We start from the raw sequence: 9,271 nt of genomic DNA, 5'->3' as shown, positions 1-9,271 counted from the left end.
TAAATATACCTTTTTCCATTAAATAACTTCATAAAAATACTGAATACACCTTTTAACCTTGGGGCTTTCAGGTGAACCTCGAAAGAGGGTTTTTTTCTTTTAATTTTAGTAGCTCCATGGTGTAGTGTTTTATGCATTTTCCTAATAAGCAAGTGCGCCCTAGTGTGATTTCAGGAGACAAATCCTCCCGTGATTTGTGTAAGAAAGGGCATGTGGTGGAAAACTGTGACAAAATGTGAACTGCTACTGTGACACCCCCTTATAAAAGTAGATTTTCTCTTGAAGCAACATCATGCTGACCTATTAATCATTTGTGGTGGAAATTTGTGAACAAAGTCTGCAGACACAATGAACAGTTAAAACCCAACACCTTTATTTCCCATGCATGAGGACACACGTCAGTCATAGGGCACTGAGAGTCGTCTCCGACAATGAACAATTCAGGTCCCCTTTTAAACACAGTCATGGAACAAAAGGCTTTTCGCAGTTGTAGTTCACACCTTCACTCTAAACAGAAATCATCTATCACCTGTGGGACTCTCCCCCACTCTCGGGTCAAACCTTCCTGTGTGAGCTTCCATTTCCCGAGAGACGCTCACCAGGCTCCCACCATCGGTTTCCCAGCATGAATAAGGTGTGAACCAGACACACTAAAACTAAGTGACATCAAAGGATTTTCATCAAGACAATACATTAAAGAGAAATCCCAATACACATTCAAAGATTTAAAAAAAGCAAACCGCTAACTTGAGGGATGAGCCAGTGTGTCTACACATATCAGATATTCTAGCACCAGTTTTAAATTGTATCTTTAGACACTTTGAGCTAGAAGCATCTCTTAAAAACACATTGATCCTTTAACTGGAACTGCTTCCAAATAGAGCACATTTCATTCATAATAATGTCAATCCAAACCCATAATGTATTAATGATTTTGTGTGAAAATGTGAAAATTTTTGTGTGAAATGTGGTGATTCCCAGGTTGGGGGATTGGTGTTGATACTGGAATCCAAAATTAACACCAATGTAAGATAGAGAAGAAAAGGTCAAGCCAATCAAGTCCTCAGTTTAGAAAAAAAGAAAAAGATAAATGTAAGCAGATGTGTCATTGGATAATGGCAGGTATTATGTACGACATGTATCCTGAAACAAGATAACATTCCTTAGTAGGGATTGGGAAAACTTCTGTTTACATTTTTTAGCTACTTGGCTATGGTAGTAAACAGCAGACAGACAGTAGACACTGGTGTGGCTTACTGAATGTTTTGGACTGTGTTCAGAACCTTAACTCAAAAACACAGCTGTATTGCTGGATGGAAAGATAAATACAACGCTAGATCAGGTGAAACTCAAAATTAAACTCACAGAGAATCACACGGCTATGAGGGAAAACACAACACTGGACAGAGGGAAACAATTCAATTCAATTCAATTCAATTCAATTCAATTTTATTTATATAGCGCCAAATCACAACAAAAGTTGCCTCAAGGCGCTTTATATTGTACAATAGATCGCACAATAATAAATACAGAGAAAACCCCAACAATCATATCATATGACCCCCTATGAGCAAGCACTTTGGCGACAGTGGGAAGGAAAAACTCCCTTTTAACAGGAAGAAACCTCCGGCAGAACCAGGCTCAGGGAGGGGCGGCCATCTGCTGCGACCGGTTGGGGTGAAGAAGGAAAACAGGATGAAAGACATGCTGTGGAAGAGAGCCAGAGATTAATAACAGATATGATTCGATGCAGAGAGGTCTATTAACACATAGTGAGTGGTTGGAAAGGAAAAACTCAATGCATCATGGGAATCCCCGGCAGCCTACGTCTATTGCAGCATAACTAAGGGAGGATTCAGGGTCACCTGGTCCAGCCCTAACTATATGCTTTAGCAAAAAGGAAAGTTTTAAGCCTAATCTTGAAAGTAGAGATAGTGTCTGTCTCCCGAATCCAAACTGGAAGCTGGTTCCACAGAAGAGGGGCCTGAAAACTGAAGGCTCTGCCTCCCATTCTACTTTTAAATACTCTAGGAACAACAAGTAGGCCTGCAGAGCGAGAGCGAAGTGCTCTAATAGGGTGATATGGTACTACAAGGTCATTAAGATAAGATGGAGCATGATTATTTAAGACCTTGTATGTGAGGAGCAGGATTTTGAATACAATTCTGGATTTAACAGGAAGCCAATGAAGGGAAGCCAAAACAGGAGAAATCTGCTCTCTCTTTCTAGTCCCTGTCAGTACTCTTGCTGCAGCATTTTGGATTAGCTGAAGACTTTTCAGGGAGTTTTTAGGACATCCTGATAATAAAGAATTACAGTAGTCCAGCCTGGAAGTAATAAATGCATGAACTAGTTTTTCAGCATCACTCTGAGACAGGATATTTCTAATTTTAGAGATGTTGCGCAAATGGAAGAAAGCACTCTTACATATTTGTTTAATATGTGCGTTAAAGGACATGTCCTGGTCAAAAATGACTCCAAGGTTCCTCACAGTGTTACTGGAGGCCAAGGTAATGCCATCCAGAGTAAGAATCTGGTTAGATACCATATTTCTAAGATTTTCAGGGCCGAGTACAATAACCTCAGTTTTATCTGAATTAAGAAGCAGAAAGTTAGCGGCCATCCAGGTCTTTATGTCTTTAAGACATTCCTGCAGTTTAACTAATTGGTGTGTGTTACCTGGCTTCATGGATAGATAGAGCTGCGTGTCATCTGCATAGCAGTGAAAATTTATGCTATGTCTTCTAATGATGCTGCCTAGGGAAGCATGTATAATGTAAATAGAATTGGTCCTCGACTGAACCCTGTGGAACACCATAATTGACCTTAGTGTGTGAAGAGGACTCTCCATTTACTTGAACAAATTGGAGTCTATTAGATAGATATGATACAAACCACTGCAGCGCAGTACCTGTAATACCTACAGCATGTTCTAATCGCTCTAATAGGATATTATGATCAACAGTATCAAACGCAGCACTAAGGTCTAGCAGGACAAGCACAGAGATGAGTCCACTGTCAGAGGCCATAAGAAGATCATTTGTAACCTTCACTAAAGCTGTTTCTGTGCTGTGATGAGCTCTGAAACCTGACTGAAACTCTTCAAATAAGCCATTCCTCTGCAGATGATCTGTTAGCTGTTTGACAACTACTCTTTCAAGGATTTTTGATATAAAAGGAAGGTTGGAGATTGGCCTGTAATTAGCTAAGACAGCTGGGTCTAGAGATGGCTTTTTGAGTAAAGGTTTAACTACAGCCAGCTTGAAGGCCTGTGGTACATAGCCGATTATTAGAGATAGGTTGATCATACTTAAGATCAAGAATTAATTAATGGCAGGACTTCTTTGAGCAGTTTTGTAGGAATGGGGTCTAAAAGACACGTTGATGGTTTGGAGGAATTAATTATTGAAGTTAACTCAGAAAGATCAATTGGAGAAAAGAGTCTAACTTAACATCGATGGTACTAAAAGTAGCTGTAGACGATATTACATCTGTGGGATGATTATTGGTAATTTTTCTCTAATGATAAAAATTTTATTTGTGAAGAAGTTCATGAAGTCATTACTAGTTAACGTTAAAGGGATTGTTGGCTCAGTAGAGCTCTGACTTTTTGTCAGCCTGGCTACAGTCCTGAAGAGAAACCTGGGGTTGTTCTTATTTTCTTCAATCAGTGACGAATAGTAAGATGTTCTGGCTTTGCGGAGGGCTTTCTTATAAAGCAGCAAACTATTTCTCCAGGCTAAATGATGATCCTCTAAATTTGTGACACGCCATTTCCTCTCCAACTTACGGGTTATCTGCTTTAGGCTACGTGTTTGAGAATTATACCATGGAGTCAGGGACTTTGGATTTGAGGCCTTAGTTTTCACAGGAGCTACAGTATCCAGAGTTGTACGTAGTGAGAAGGTAAAATTATTAACAAGATAATCAACCTCTGACAGAGGGCTTAAATACACCAGGAATGAGGAGGGAACAGGAAACACACGAGGAACGCAGCTGAGACAAATCAGACACAACGAGACAGAAGAAGCAAAACTAAACACACTGAACATGGAGCGCAAAATAAAACAGGAAACACTAACGGTGTGTTCACACCGAACGCGATAGACGCGAGCGAAAACGCCCCAAACGCCCCTAATTTGACGTGTGCACATTCACACCTCAACGCGTGTCCACCACAAATCCATCGCGCCTCAAAATTGCATATTTTGATGCGCATGAACCGAAAATGTGGGAGGAAGTTGTGCCAGACGGTATCTTTGCTAGATGGCAGCTGTCGAGCTAGCGTTTGAAGAGAGAGTCTCTCTTCTCTATTTACTGTGGAGAGCAGGGCAGCGGCGTTAAGGACGTCCTCGCCGTACCTGGGTCCGGTCCTCCAGAGGCGTGAGCAGTTTGGTGAGTTTCACCACTTGCTCCAGGAGCTGCGCCTGGATGACGGCCGATTTCAGCGATATCACCGTCTTTCACTCGCCCAGTTTGAGGACCTGCTGTCCCGCGTCGGTCCCAGGATTGCCCGCCTAGACACCAACTACAGGCGCTCAATCCCACCTGCAGAGCGCCTGTCCATCTGCTTGAGGTTAGTAAAAGTGTTTAATACAGTAGTCCTTTATTGATACCTGTGCTAATATATGCTAAACTATCATTTATACACTGCTAACATGGCTGTGGTATGCTAACAGTGAATGCCGTCGGTGTTTACTGATAGTAAACTGTGGTATGGAGACGACTGTTTATAATATTTCTAGTGATACTCGAAAGGTCTCATCAAGTCCCGATTTAATTCGATTTATGCTGTTATCAGTGTTAGCAATGATAGCATGGCTGTGGTGTCTATCAATGTATGCTCTTGGTGTTTGCTGATATCAAACTGTGGTATGAGGCCCAGTGTGGGTTAATCTTTGTAGTGATACTCCTTTTTTTTTTTTTTTTTTTTTTTTTTTTATTTAGACCTGGTTTAATTCTGGTATAGTTGAATATTTGTATATAATCCCTGCAGCTGTCACACTCTATAACAGGGGTCAAAAGCCTTTCTTAAAACTGAGAGCTAGATAAAATTGTGAACAGTTTGGTTCATCTTTAGTTATATGGTTCTATCTAGCATATTCTATCTTGATATACTATGTCTTATCACAGGTTAATTTTTCAAAAATATTAACAATGATTTAAGCAAGGAAAGGGCTACATGTCAACATACAACTCTTTATTGTGTGAAGGCCTCAGGCATTCACACTATTGAGATCCTGTTTCTCTTTATTCTTTATCCTTTATTGTGTGGATGCCCTAAAAGGGCTTCCACACTATTGAGTTCCTGTTTTAAACTTTATTCTTCAAGTTGCTGCACCGTTTTTCGGTACTTAACTACTCCCTCAGTTTTCAGCCGATTTTCTCCGTTCAAACTCTAAACTGTTCTGCTATTTCTGCTAATTCCGGCTATATCTTTTGGTGTTTATTACTATTATACTTTTAAAATATTACACTTTTTTTCCTTTAATTTGTCCCATTGAAATGAATGGGAAACTTCCACAATTCTGCTAAAACTTGCTTGTCTTTGAAACTTAACTACGTCCTCATGCTTTCACCTAGAAACTCCCTTCAAACTTTAAAATGTTCTCGGATTATTGGGCTATTCCTGTCTGATTCAGCTTTTTCAGATCTTCTACCGTTTTAATCTTATCTCTCTTTAAGTTTTCAGTTGCAAAATTGTGATTTTTCAGAAAATACATGCGTTGCTATGGTTGCTATGCAATTAAGTCAGAGTGAGTGCTGGTCCGTTCTGAATTTTCTCTTCATGTCTAAACAACTTCTTGCTACTCACTCAATTTCCACTCAACCCCCACAAATTATACATCAAAACGTAGGTATTTTTGCTGGCTTTCAGAAAATGTCACTATCTTTATTGTGAAGTTTACCGTTTTTTCGCAATTTGCCTCGGAGTGACACAAGGTCTGACAAGTCCCCATTCAAAGTCTATGGGGAGGTTTTGAAATTCAGAGCTGAAATTCTGTAACAGGAGGCATTTTCAAATCGCCATATCTCCTTAACAAAGCAAAGTTAGGACATGAGGCTTGTGCCAATATCTTCAGACACTGCTGACACTCACAGTGGAAGCAGTTTTTACAATTATCTTACCGTTAAGCAATGAATTACGTTTGTTTGAGGGTGGAAATCTGTCCTTCTGTCAGTCTTCAAACTCTGGAAATGAAGCCGTTTCTTCTCTCGTCATATCTCCGCGACGGAGGTAGAACGAGCTATGAAAATCGCAGTCAAAATACACCAAAGTCCGCTGATTCACCCAGTACAGGAAATATGCTGCTAGCCCTCCTAGTTTTTGAGTTACACGACGTTTTGTAACTCCAAAAAACGGCGTTTTTCGCCTCTCACCGCGATCTATTTTCTGACTGCCCAAGTATCTGTCTTTCAGACCGCCGCCCCCTTTCCAGGTGGCGCAATCAGTAAATACACGGCTCTGCAGCTCAAAGGTCGTGGGTTCAATCCCACCTTGGTCCACGTTTTTTTTTTCACTACAAATTTATACACTATCACAGACCTGTAATTTATATTGCTAATCTATTACAATTCTGCAAAGTTTTATGATTTTAGCAGCTTTTCTAATATGGACCTCAGATTCTTGTTAACGCTCCATGGCAGAAACAAGTACACAGCCTGATGAAGCAGACAGAGGCAGTACCTCTGACTGGTGAATTTGAGCAGAACCAGGTTGTTCTTTCATTTCATTTCTTTATTTATTTCACACATGGTTCAACAGTGTTTCTTTTTCTACATACAGAACCTTCTGCCTCTTTTCAGCAGAAATTCTGCTCATTCACCTCATCTCTTGTGTTGGAGTGCCCTCTTGTGGCGCCTTTTGGGTAGTGCCTTAGTAAACATGAACACTGCAAAGAAGTGGTATCAGACTGGTTTGTAGTGGAGGAATTTGTTGCCAGTTTCTTTCATCTTTAATCCGTATTCATGTTGTAATGTAGTAGTACCACAATATGGCAGAAACACCATGTTTTGGCACAAATACTTTGATTTGGTATACTTAAGCTTCTTCACCCCTTTTCAGCAAAATTTTCAATTTTTTCACCCCTTTTCAGCACAAATTCCAGCTTTTTTGGCTGTTTTCAGAAAAAAAAACTCTTTTCAGCAGAAACTCTGCTGATTCATCTCTTTTCAGCGCAAGTTTCTGCTTCTTTGCCTCTTTTCTGCAGAAATTCTGCTGATTCACCTCTTTTCAGCCTTTTCACCTCTTATCAGCACAATTCTCAGCAGTTTCTGCTCATTTCACCATAATTGTCAGTCTCTCCATCTCTTACCTTGTGAGAGTGAATTTGGCACAGTGAGATGAGTAGCCGCCTTGTGCCCAGGAGGGCCAGGTTCGAATCCTGCTCAGGATGACATTTTTTTTTCACCACCATACAACTTTTTGCAACTTTTCATCTTTTTCAGCTTTTCAGCAGACAGCTTCAGCGTTAAGGCATCCACACAGCATTTTTGCAGGAAATGCAAATTGTGTGGATGCCCTCAAAGGGCTTCCACACTATTGAGTTCCTGTTTCTCTTATTCTTTATCTTTATACTTTATTCTTCTAGTTGCTCCGTATTTCGCCGTTTAACTACTGCTTCAGTTTTCAGCCGATTTTCACCGTTCAAACTCTAAACTGTTCTGCTCTTTCTGCTAATGACTGCTATGACTTTTGGTGTTTATTACTATTATACTTTTTAAAATATTACACTTTTTTCCTTTAATTTGTCCCATTGAAATGAATGGAAAACTTCCACAATTCTGCTAAAACTTGCTTGTTTTTGAAACTTGACTACTTTGTCATACTTTCACCTAGAAACTCCATTCAAACTTTCAAATGTTCTCAAATTATTGGGCTATTCCTGTCTGATTCAGCTTTTTCAGATCTTCTACCGTTTTAATCTTATCTCTCTTTAAGTTTTCAGTTGCAAAATTGTGATTTTTCAGAAAATACATCCGTTGCTATGGTTGCTATGCAATTAACTCAGAGTGAGCGCAGGTCTGTTCTGAATTTTCTCTTCATGTCTGAACAACTTCTTGCTACTCGCTCAATTTCCACTCAACCCCCACAAATTATACATCAAAACGTAGGTATTTTTGCTGGCTTTCAGAAAATGTCACTATCACTGTTGTGGAAGTTACAGATTTTTATCAAATCGCCTCAGAGCAACACAAAGTCTGAAAACTCTCCATAGAAAGTCAATGGAGAGTCTGTTCAAAATCAGCGCTGGGACTCTCTAATGAGAAGCATTTTCAAATCGTCATATCTCTTGAACAAAGCAAAGTTAGGACATGAGGCTTGTGCCAATATATCTTCAGACACTGCTGACACTCACAGTGGAAGCAGTTTTTACAATTATCTTACCGTTGAGCAATGAATTACGTTTGTTTGAGGGTGGAAATCTGTCCTCCTCTCAGTTTTCAAACTCCGAAAATGAAGCCGTTTCTTCTCTCGTCATATCTCCGCGACGGAGGTACATAGAGCTATGAAAATCGCAGTCAAAGTACACCAAAGTCCGCTGATTCACCCAGTACAAGATTTATGCTGCTAGCCCTCCTAGTTTTTGAGTTACATGACGTTTTGTAACTCCAAAAAACGGCGTTTTTCGCCTCTCACCGCGATCTAATTCTGACTGCTGAAGTCTCTGTGTTTTAGACACCCGCCCCCTTTGTGACCAGACCTCATTTGGCTCAGAGGGTTGAGCCAACACGTTCTCACTCCCAACTCGTCAAATGTGTGACGCATGGTCAGGCTCCCTCTGCTTCACTTATCGACGCGCAGGGTACCCCCCTGGCGTCGAGAATTGACGTGCAGGGTCCTCCTATTGAATACTATAGCGCTCCCTAAACGTTGTTTATTGACGACAAGAGATTGCCGCGGAAGAGCCTGTTGTCCGTATATTTATACATTTCCGAAATCACATTGTAGTGACGTGTACTGAACACAATATATTATATAATGTAAACAACTACCTGAGAAACAGCAGATACAGCAGCTAAATTAATTATAGGCTATTACTTTTGTATCGTTTATTGCATTTATGGAGGGAGTGATGTATGCTGGGTAATGGCACAGCTAGTGACACGGTGACTTTATTCACCCGCTTCGGATGTTCAGTCCATCAGGCGTTATTAGCAGAAATCAGTCCCATAGATATGGGCCATCTCCACCTGCTAGATTGTTCAGAAGGTTGTTATCATCCATCCAGATGGAGGATCACTAACAGGAGCGTGGAAGACTCCAGAA

This window comes from Oreochromis aureus, linkage group 14, assembly GCF_013358895.1.
Source record: "Oreochromis aureus strain Israel breed Guangdong linkage group 14, ZZ_aureus, whole genome shotgun sequence".
In the NCBI taxonomy this organism is placed as follows: Eukaryota; Metazoa; Chordata; class Actinopteri; order Cichliformes; family Cichlidae; genus Oreochromis; species Oreochromis aureus.
The sequence above is the reverse complement of the archived record's forward strand: the minus strand, read 5'-3'. Positions refer to the sequence as shown.